We start from the raw sequence: 10,791 nt of genomic DNA on the forward strand, positions 1-10,791 counted from the left end.
TCCTGGGGACATATCAGTCCCCAGGAATCAATTAGTGAAGTTAATGTCATCCCAGGGAGGTCAACGCCATCCACAGGGTGTGTGCCCTGGTCCCCAGGCCCTCAATCAGTAAATGAGACAGTCAGAGTGCCTAACCTCAGAAACTGCATTTCAGTCAATTACAGTGAGAGTAAGAAATTAAATCTAATAAATTTGCAGATGGCCTTGAATTCTGTGAGAAAAATAGGCACAATTCTATGCTAAATGATGGGAAGAGGAGGATACAAACTTCAGGAAGCATCTTGGAGGAAGAGATGGACAGTGAAGTCTGTGTGCTCTCTGTCAATCAGGGTTCCGCCATGGAAACAGAACCAGTGTTGTGGGTCCACAAAGACTTGCAGACACACACACACAAACACAAATTGTATCTTGCAATTATTCTTCAACAAAAAGGAATACATATACTTTTATTTTTAATTTGTGTTTAGCTAACATACAAAAATATATAAATTATACCTATTAATGGAGTACCATGTAATCTTTGATACATGTATACATTATATAATGTTAGAATCAGGTTAACCACATTTTTTCTTACAAAAGTTTATGATTTCTTTGTGGTGCAAAATTACAAAATCTTTTCTTCTAGGCATTTGAAATGTACAGTATACTATTGGTGTCTATAGCACTATATTGGGCAAGAGTACATCAGAACTTCTTGCTTCTAACTGTAGCTTACTATCCATTGATCAACTTTTCCCCATTCCCCCATTCCTCCACCACCTTGTTCTACACAAAATCTTCCTGCAAACACACATTTCATATATGTAGTGTGCACATATATTCACATACAGTATATGTTGTTGCAACATTATAAGCAATAGAATTTGCATGGGGACTAGTTAGGCAAGCTCAAAATCAATAGGACAAGCTAGAAACTCTCAGACAGGAACAGAAGCTGCAGTCTGTGGGTGGGATTTCTTTCTTTACAGGGAAATCTCAGTTCTTCTAAAAATTTTTGAATAATTGAATAAGGCCTGTCCAAATTATGGAGAATAATATCCTTAACTAAAAGTCCAATGAGTGTACTTGTTAACCCATTATGTCCCATTTTATTATTTATAAGAAACGAGAAAAACATAAACCAGGCAACAAATAAACCACTTATGGAAACTTTGAATTAAATATTTAGATTTTAAGAGTTCTAATCTTTTGAAAAAGCAATCAATAAATGATTAGTGGTAATATTTATGAATATTATTAATGTTAAAATTATTGTTAATAATAAACCACATAATAAATTCTACATTATGATTTTCAACCTAATTTAATACACCTGTGGTAATATCATTTATATATTCACAGAATTGAAAACTTGAGACTAATGGGTTATTCATATTTATAGAATACTTACATAGCTACACCAAGACTGTTGTTCAAGGGAATAACTGCTATTACAGTTAATCATCATATGCTCTCAAATGTGAATTCTTTTGCCATAAATTTCTTAACTTAAAGCATTTTTTAAAGGATCTGATTGTGTAATCAGCTTTACAATGAAAAGCTTTTTCCCAGGACTTTTAGAATATCTCCCATATCAAAAACACAATAAATAAGAATTTTAGAAAGATATTTTGTTAACCTGAAATCTTATAAAATTCTACACCTTGATAGCCAAACAGACTGAATTTGAGGCTATTTATTGTGGTTAAATATACAGAAAATATTAGAAAAGATTTCATTGTTCTAAAACAGTAGGCAGAACAAATATTGAATATCTTTAAATGATTAATAGGGGAAAACTATATTGCCTTCTGTGCTGTACCTCATACTTTTGATTCTAGAGAAATATGTTTTTAATATTCATTTAATATTGATTAAATTCCCAGGCCTTCCATATTAAAACTCAATCAAAAGCATATTTATTTTCCAAATAAATATTAAGTAACACGTGAGTGGAAAAACCCAAGTCAAAAATCAATGTAGAAAGTTTGTTAAATAAATCATATGTAAAATGAACATGTCATCACTCTTAATTCATCAAGCGCAAATGCTCCTGTGCTTTGCTTTTTTGCATATGGAAAGATAATCATTTGGTTAGGGGACTAAGGATTGAACCCAGGGCTTCATGCATGCTAGGCAATTGCTCTATCCATAAGATGCACTCCCACCCCCATACTTTTGTTTAGATAGGGGGTCATCTCAACTAAGCATCCCAGGCTGGCTTTGAACTTGTTATCCTCCTGCCTCATTCCTCCCAAGAAGCTGGAATTATAGGCATGAGTCACTGTGCCCAGTGACATAATTATTTTTAATGCTTCATAACTGTATCTTACATTACCCATCTGGTGTTTTTGCTTCTTATGCTAGAGCTTGAACCCAGGGTTTTGTGCATGCTCAGCTGGTAATCCTGCACTCTACCACTAAGCTACCTCCCCAGCCCCATCCTGGTGATTCTGAAAGTTTCTGAAAAAACGGTCCATAGAAAAGTTTTTAAAATCTTGCATCCTTTTTAAATCACATAGATTATAAATTCAGCCATATGATGCATGATGCACATTAGTATTTTGGTCTCTGCATTAATGGATCTTGGACTTGAGTTGCCTAATTTATATGACTATTTGTTACTTTTAGGCTTTTGTCAACTAACATGAAAACTAGTGCTCTCTGATACACATTTTAGAAAACATTATGCTAGATCCTACAGTTGATGTAAAGAAATTGGGAGCTAAACCAAGAAAATATTATTCATAGAATTCAATGGAAAAAGGAAATTTCGAAGTAGTGAAATATGCAGAAAAATGAAAAAGAGAAATAAGCAAGTGGGAGAATATCCTGATTGGAAGGGCAACACTAGGGACTGGTGATGTGAAGCTGGAAGCAAAACTAGATCTCAGGGATGTAAGAGTGAAACAAGCTAACACTGCAAACATGATGGTGGTGTTTGGCTCCATTCATTTGGTTTGGGAAGGAGAGAGAACTAGTTAGGGTAGAAGACCATGTTATATAAGTTGTGCATTGTACATTATAACAATTGAAATTTTGTATATTAGAAGAAGACTGAACTGAGAAAAAGATTAAAAAGCATAAACATAGCTTCCACTGAAGAGATCAAATAAAAGCCTTATCTCCATTTCCTTCCAAAGTCCAATGTTAAGATTGGATAAGAATACATTATTATGATGGTGTCTATTCTCCCTAAATTGATCCACAGATTTCATACCCATCAAAATCCCAGTAGAAATTTGTTATAGTAATTGAAAAGTTGATTTAAAAGTGCACAGGGGATGCTAAGAACCTAGAATTTCCAAGAAAAAGAACAAAATTGGATAAATCACACTGACTTCTAGACTTATGAAAATATAGTAATAAAGATAGCACCATATTGTGTCATGATAGAAAAAGTCAATAAATTCATATTTCAGAGTTAGAAAGTGTTGACTTTTTATATTAAAGTTTTCTGAGTGTTCAAAATAATATACTTAGGTAAAAATTGCAAACTTTTAGGACACCCTAACTCTAATTCCTAGTAGTAACATCTAGAACCTAGATCCTGTTATTTCAATAGAACATATGGGAGTTCTAAAATATCCTCAATTTATTCCATAAATTCCATGGAAACAGAATTATTTCAAATCAGAACAAAAGCATAAATTTTCTTTTGCTTTCAGGACTGTAGAAACAAAACCATAGAATTAATGTTGTGTAGAGGAACAGAAATATTATGCCAAGTACCTTCCACTCCCCAAAGGGGAAGGTTTGATAAAGGAGTTTATGCCATTATATCAATTTGAGTAAGAGAGTTTAACACACTTCTAATCAAAAATGAGAACACAAATGGAAATTTAGAGACAAGAGTTGACCACATTATGAGAAGAGACAAGTCAATCATCCCAAACAGAAAAATCTTGGATAAGCCCTGTGAGTTGATGCAGTCATTGTATCTTTTTTTAATTATTATTTATTTATTTTAATTAAAAATCATAAATTTACATAGGGCAATACTGTTTGATTCATTCTGTTATTTTTTCCCTTCCCCCCCACCCCTCCCACACTTCTTTTCCCTCTATACAGTCCTTCCTTCCTCCATTCTTACCACCCACCTTATCCCTAACCCTAAACCTAACCCTAACCCTAACGCTAACCCCTCCTACCCCCCTTATATGTCCTCATTCGCTTATCAACAAGATCATTCGTCCTTTAGTTTTTTGAGATTGGCTTATCTCACTTAGCATGATATTCTCCAATTTCATCCATTTGCCTGCAAATGCCATAATTTTATCATTCTTCATGGCAGAGTAATATTCCATTGTATGTATATGCCACAGTTTCTTTATCCATTCATCAACTGAAGTGCATCTAGGTTGGTTCCACAATCTGGCTATACTGAATTGAGCAGCTATGAACATTGTTGTGGCTGTATCTCTGTAGTATGCTGATTTTAAGTCTTTTGGGAATAGGCCAAGGAGTGGGATAGCTGGGTCAAATGGTGGTTCCATTCCAAGCTTTCTGAGGATTCTCCATACTACTTTCCAGAGTGGCTGCACTAATTTGCAACCCCACCAGCAATGTATGAGTGTACCGTTTTCCCCACATCCTCTCCAACATCTATTGTTGCTTGTGTTCTTGATAATCGCCATTCTAATTGGAGTGAGATGAAATCTTAGGGTAGTTTTGATTTGCATTTCTCTTTTTTTTATTAAAAATCATAAATTTACATAGGGCAATGTTGTATGATTCATTCTGTTATTTTTTTTCCCTTTCCCCACCACCCCTCCCACACCTCTTTTCCCTCATACAGTCCTTCCTTCCTCCATTCTTACCACCCTCCTTATCCCTAACCCTAAAATAATCCAATCAACAAATGGGCTAAGGAAATGAACAGACACTTCACAGAAGATGTACAAGCAATCAACAGACATATGAAAAAATGTTCAACATCTCTAGTAATAAAAGAAATGCATGTGTTCTTGATAATCGCCATTCTAATTGGGGTGAGATGAAATCTTAGGGTAGTTTTGATTTGCATTTCTCTTATTACTAGAGATGTTGAACATTTTTTCATATATCTGTTGATTGCTTGTACATCTTTTTCTGTGAAGTGTCCATTTCCTTAGCCCATTTGTGGATTGGATTATTTGTATTCTTGGTGTAGAGTTTTTTGAGTTCTTCATAGATTCTGGAAATTAGCGCTCTATCTGAAGTATGAGTGGCAAAGATATTCTCCCACTCTGTAGGCTCTCTCTTCACATTACTGATAGTTTCCTTTGCTGAGAGAAAGCTTTTTAGTGTGAATCTATCCCAGTTGTTGATTCTAGCTTTTATTTCTTGTGCTATGGGAGTCCTGTTAAGGAAGTCTGATCCTAAGCCAACAAGTGGAAGATTTGGACCTACTTTTTCTTCTATAAGATGCAGGGTCTCTGGTCTGATTCCAAGGTCCTTGATCCATTTTGAGTTGAGTTTTGTGCTGGGTGAGAGATAGGGATTTAGTTTCATTCTGTTGCATATGGATTTCCAGTTTTCCCAGCACCATTTGTTGAAGAGGCTATCTTTTCTCCATTGCATATTTTTGGCACCTTTGTCTAATATGAGAGAATTGTATTTATTTGGGTTTGTGTCCATGTCCTCTATTCTGTACCATTGATCTACCTGTCTATTTTGGTACCAATACCATGCCGTTTTTGTTACTATTGCTTTGTAATAGAGTTGAAGATCTGGTATTGCAATACCCCCTGCTTTGCTCTTTCTACTGAGGATTGCTTTAGCTATTCTGGGTTTCTTATTCTTCCAGATGAATTTCATAATTGCTTGCTCTATTTCTGTAAGGTACATTATTGGGATTTTAATTGGAATTGCATTGAATCTGTATAGTACTTTTGGTAGTATGGCCATTTTGACAATAATAATTCTGCTTATCCAAGAACATGGGAGATCTTTCCATCTTCTAAGATTTTCTTTAATTTCTTTCTTTAGTGTTCTGTAGTTCTCATTGTAGAGGTCTTTCACCTCTTTTGTGAGATAGATTCCCAAGTATTTCAGTTTTTTTTTTTTTTTTTTTTTGGTGAATGGGGTAGTTTTCCTAATTTCTCTTTCTGAAGATTCATCACTTATGTATAAAAATGCATTGGATTTATGAGCATTGATCTTGTAACCTGCTACTTTACTGAATTCACTTATGAGTTCTAAGAGTTTTCTGGTGGAATTTCCAGGTTCCTCTAAATATATAATCATGTCATCAAGCAATGAAATAGAAGAGGTCATCAAAAGCTCACCAACGAAGAAAAGTCCAGGACCAGATGGGTTCTCAGCGGAGTTCTACAAAACCTTTAAAGAAGAGCTCATTCCAATACTTCTCAAAGTATTTCATGAAGTAGAAGAGGAGGGAACCCTCCCAAACTCATTCTATGAAGCCAATATCACACTGATACCTAAACCAGACAGAGACTCATCAAGGAAAGAAAATTTCAGACCAATATCCTTAATGAACATGGACGTAAAAATTCTCAACAAAATTTTAGCAAATCCCATACAAAAATATAGTAAAAAGGTAGTGCACCACAATCAAGTGGGTTTTATCCCAGGGATGCAAGGTTGGTTCAACATCTGGAAATCAATAAATGTCATTCACCATATCAACAGACTAAAAGTTAAGAATCACATGATTATTTCAATAGATGCAGAAAAAGCATTCGATACAACACAGCATCCCTTCATGCTCAAAACACTAGAGAAAATTGGGGTAGTGGGAACATTCCTTAACATTGTAAAGGCCATCTACGCTAAGCCCAATGGCCAATATCATTCTAAATGGTGAAAAACTGCATTCCCCCTAATAACTGGAAGAAGGCAGTGATGCCCTCTTTCACCACTTCTATTCAATATCGTTCTTGAGACTCTAGTCAGAGCTATTAGACAAACCAAAGAAATTAAAGGGATAGGAATTGGAAAAGAGGAACTCAAACTATCCCTGTTCGCTGAAGTCATTGTATCTTCATGGGATGAATTTGGTGTCTTGGGTGTTGCTTAGATATGCTGTCAGTTAGCATAGAAAGGAAGCAGGGTGAGATAAGGGTGTGGGGAATTCTGCTGTCAGGAGAGCAGAAATAGTCCACAGAACACTTTCCTGTTCCATGGACCAGATCAGTGTGTCCCAAAAGGACACTGAGCTCAACTTTACTGAAATCAAGGCTTGGGTGGCTTTGTTACCATTATTTTTTTTAAAGTGTCTTGTATCCTAAGAATCATGTTTAACAGAAATGTTCATTAGTCTCACATCCTGAGATACTGATATTTCCTACAATTTGGACCACTCTTCATTCTTTATCAGAAGGACTTTTGAAAATTCAGTTGTTCAGAAAGATCTGTAAATTCTCTCATTACGACAAATGATATTGTTTGCATAGAAATTTCATAGCACAATCCCCAGAATGGCAGGGAAAAGAAAAAGAAAGAAAAAAAATTACAGGACTCTGTGCCTCCTAGAATAAATTGTATTCAAAAAATTTAAAAAATGATTTCTTCAATGGAGATCACAGAGTTCCTCATTATTGTAGTAGAGTTCTCCCATTAAATATTGTGACATGAATCAACCTATTCTCAAAGGAAATTTGTTTATAAATCCATGAAATTCATTCATTTTTATAAATTCAGATACATTTATAGAGGACCAAAAGTGTGATGAGCAATATGAGATGTTCTGAAGAAGATAAAAAGAATGTTAAGAAGAGGTGGAAATGCAATAAAATATTTAAAATAAGGTGGACTGTTTACGAATCCCAGAAATGTTATAGGAACACAGAAGGAGGTCATTGGGAAAAGACTGCCTTAGAAGGTGACATTTCAAACTGTTTCTTGGGGGATAAATATGAGTTCGACAGAGAAGGAGTGGAATATACCTGTACTAGTAAGCTTCACACTATTTTAAGAAAATAGCTGAGAGAAACAACTTGTAGAGGGACATATATTTTGGTTCATTGTTTTGGATCCTCAAGATGAAGATGAGATGATTCCACTGAACTGGACTACCTTGTGAGGCAGGAGCACATTCTGGAACAAGTTGTTCACATCTCAAGCCAGGAACTGTAGAGAGAGGGAATGGTTGGAGTTCCGCCATCCCTTTTGAGGACACACTCCCAATGACCCAGGGACCTGTCCTTTGGACCCAACTCTTAAAAATCCTTAGCATCTCTCAACACTATCACCATGGCAGTAGTATTTACTATGGAATTTTGGTGGAAACTCATGCAAACCAAAACAATATCACAAACAGAAAGATGACTGTGTGCAAAGGTGGAAATATGAGAGTTTGATGTTTTTAGACGGGCAAAGAGTCAATGATAGTGAAGTACAGGTTTACCTACAGTAGGTAGGGTTGAAGTGACATAACATGAGATAGGAAGGTTTAGAATAACAGTAAAAAAAAAAAATCTTAAACACAAGAACTATTTTTTTTTTAACTCTAAGGGAAACCAAAGAATATTTCTAAGAAAAGGATTAGAATGATTAAGCAGATTAATCATGGAGAAAAATTACTATTGCAGAGTGACAGGGATGGTCCAGAAGGAGTGTTCCACAGGGTGAGGCAAATAAATAAGCTAATCTCTATATTAGCATTTCCTTTACACATTTATAATTCCTGAAAGACAAAGATCTTGATGTTCAGAGGAATTTCATTAGGCATTGCCATGATTCAGAGCTGATGACAATGGCACTTCTAGAATATTCACTGCCTAAAGGGACATATCCAGCAGGCCCAGCAGCCATGAGAATTTTAAGATGCTAGTGATCCACAACCATGAAGGACATCTTTCCAGTCAATCAAAAGAAGTGGGTTAAAAAAAAAAAAGTAAAAAAAATAAAATAAAATAAAAAAGTGGGTTAAGATCATCGTTTTCACAATTAAATGATGAAAAGTCTTGATACCTCATTGTTTTGTGATAAACCAAGAAACACTTGTTTTCTGAGATATAGTCAAAGACAAGGCAGACTTTTTGGACAAATATATTAAAAACTAATTATGAAAGATTCCTGTTGTTTTATATTTATATTCATATATTATTTTGGCTCTTTTGATTCCTAAACTGGATTGACCATGTGAACCTATGACTGATTGCACAGAGGTTGGCCATTTAAATACTTGAGGAGCCACAGTGCTTGTGAAATGCAGAAGTCATCTCGTCTAGCCTACTCCTCAAACCAAATTACAGTGTGTGAAAAAACCTCATGTTTTGTTTTTAAATTTATTTTCCAATGACTGCACATTGAACATTCCCCAGAAGTTATTTTGGTTCTGTTCTTGAGAGTAATGTTTTTACTTAAACAACTCAATTTAAAATATTAACATTCACTAGAAGTTAGACACCATGCCAGACACTAACTCAAAGATGACTAAGACATGCCAATAAATCATTCTGGAGATGCTGGTGGGAATATGTATGGACATGCCATCTTGGATTTCCCTTAGGCAAAGAGGTTCATACTCTCTTAACTACAATTCTGAAATTCCTACCACCCTAAAAACAGATTTGTTGGCAAAATGCTCTGAAATGACGGAAATGCAAGTATTTACTATCTTTATCCAATTTAATGGGACTATTCAGACATTTTGCTGTATTAGTATGTTTATTTACTGGGTGCTGTCCCAGCTAGACACCACTATTGGTGCTAGTGATGGACTGTATATATCCTATTATCTTTTTAAAATATGAGAATCTTAGAATTCTGAAACAGATGAATTTGATAATTTCCTGTAAGGCATTGTGAATCTATGTTTACCTTTTGTAATGTTGTTAAACCTTGTGATATGTGTAATCAGTGTGTAAATAAAGCTATCAGAATCACCACAAATATTTTCCTCTCAGACTATATTTAGAGAGTCAAGGCTTTTCAGACCGCCTACACAGTCTATTGCTTGGGAATGCTACTTAAAAAAAATAAAAAGCCTCATTATGCTATTTTAAAAATAAGTCTTTCCATAGTTTTTATCTTTTCCATACAGAGCAAGTCATGTTTTTCATACAATGGTCTTTTTTTTCTCTGTGACTTATGTTCTGTCCTGTTGTGCAGATGGTGGTGGAGAAGCTTCATGGAGCACCATCAGGCTGGTGGACCCACATAGAGAACCGTTTTTTGAAAGGATGAGGAGAAAAAAAAAAAAAAAACCTCTACTCTGCCCTTCAGTTTCATATCTGGCACGGAACCAAGACCCTCCTCCTTCCTAACAGGGCTCAAGTTAAATTAGCTCCTCATGTGCATGTTGTTTTCAGTCTTGCAGTTCATTCTGTCCAGCCACAGAATGAATAATAAAAGCTGAAGTAAGTCTACCCAGAATAACACATTAGAGTTTAAGAGAAGATCATTAAATCCCTCCACAGTTGTGAGGCCAACATATTAAAAACGTGAAGAAATTGCCTGCTGTTTATATTTTAGTGTACCTCTTCCATAAGATATGGTTTCTTCTTCTCCAGGTCTTACTTGATCAAGTGGCAAAACTACTTAGAGGCTTAGGTCAGGGAATTGTTTGAAGTTTTGGGTTCAAATCACAGAAAGAACAAATCAAACAAACAAACAAACACAACCTTTCTGGAAACTCTGCTTGCCACTGAAGCTAAGTTTTTAATTTTCAAGATCAAATTCCTTTAAAACAACCAATTGCTGAGTGTGTTTGTATATGTTTGTGTGTGTGTTTGTGTGTATGTGTGTGTGTGTATCAAAGAAAGAGAGAGAGATGAAAGCAACAATTCTAATTGAGCATTCTCTTCCAATAATAAAATGTATTTATGGAAAAAATAAAAGTTTGACAACCACTGGTAA

General features: G+C 35.2%; 1 long non-coding RNA gene across 1 annotated transcript in view; it reads left to right on the forward strand.

Annotated features, from left to right (window-relative positions):
• The window catches only part of LOC306660769, a 40,841-nt gene extending 30,727 nt beyond the window's left edge, over window positions 1-10,114 (forward strand). The window contains exon 3 of the long non-coding RNA XR_013763742.1: window positions 10,045-10,114. This is a non-coding gene — a long non-coding RNA (uncharacterized lncRNA). The remainder of the gene's footprint in view (window positions 1-10,044) is intronic.
• The last annotated feature ends 677 nt before the right edge of the window (window positions 10,115-10,791 follow it).

This window comes from Sciurus vulgaris (assembly GCF_902686455.1).
Source record: "Sciurus vulgaris genome assembly, chromosome: 5".
Taxonomy (NCBI): domain Eukaryota; kingdom Metazoa; phylum Chordata; class Mammalia; order Rodentia; family Sciuridae; genus Sciurus; species Sciurus vulgaris.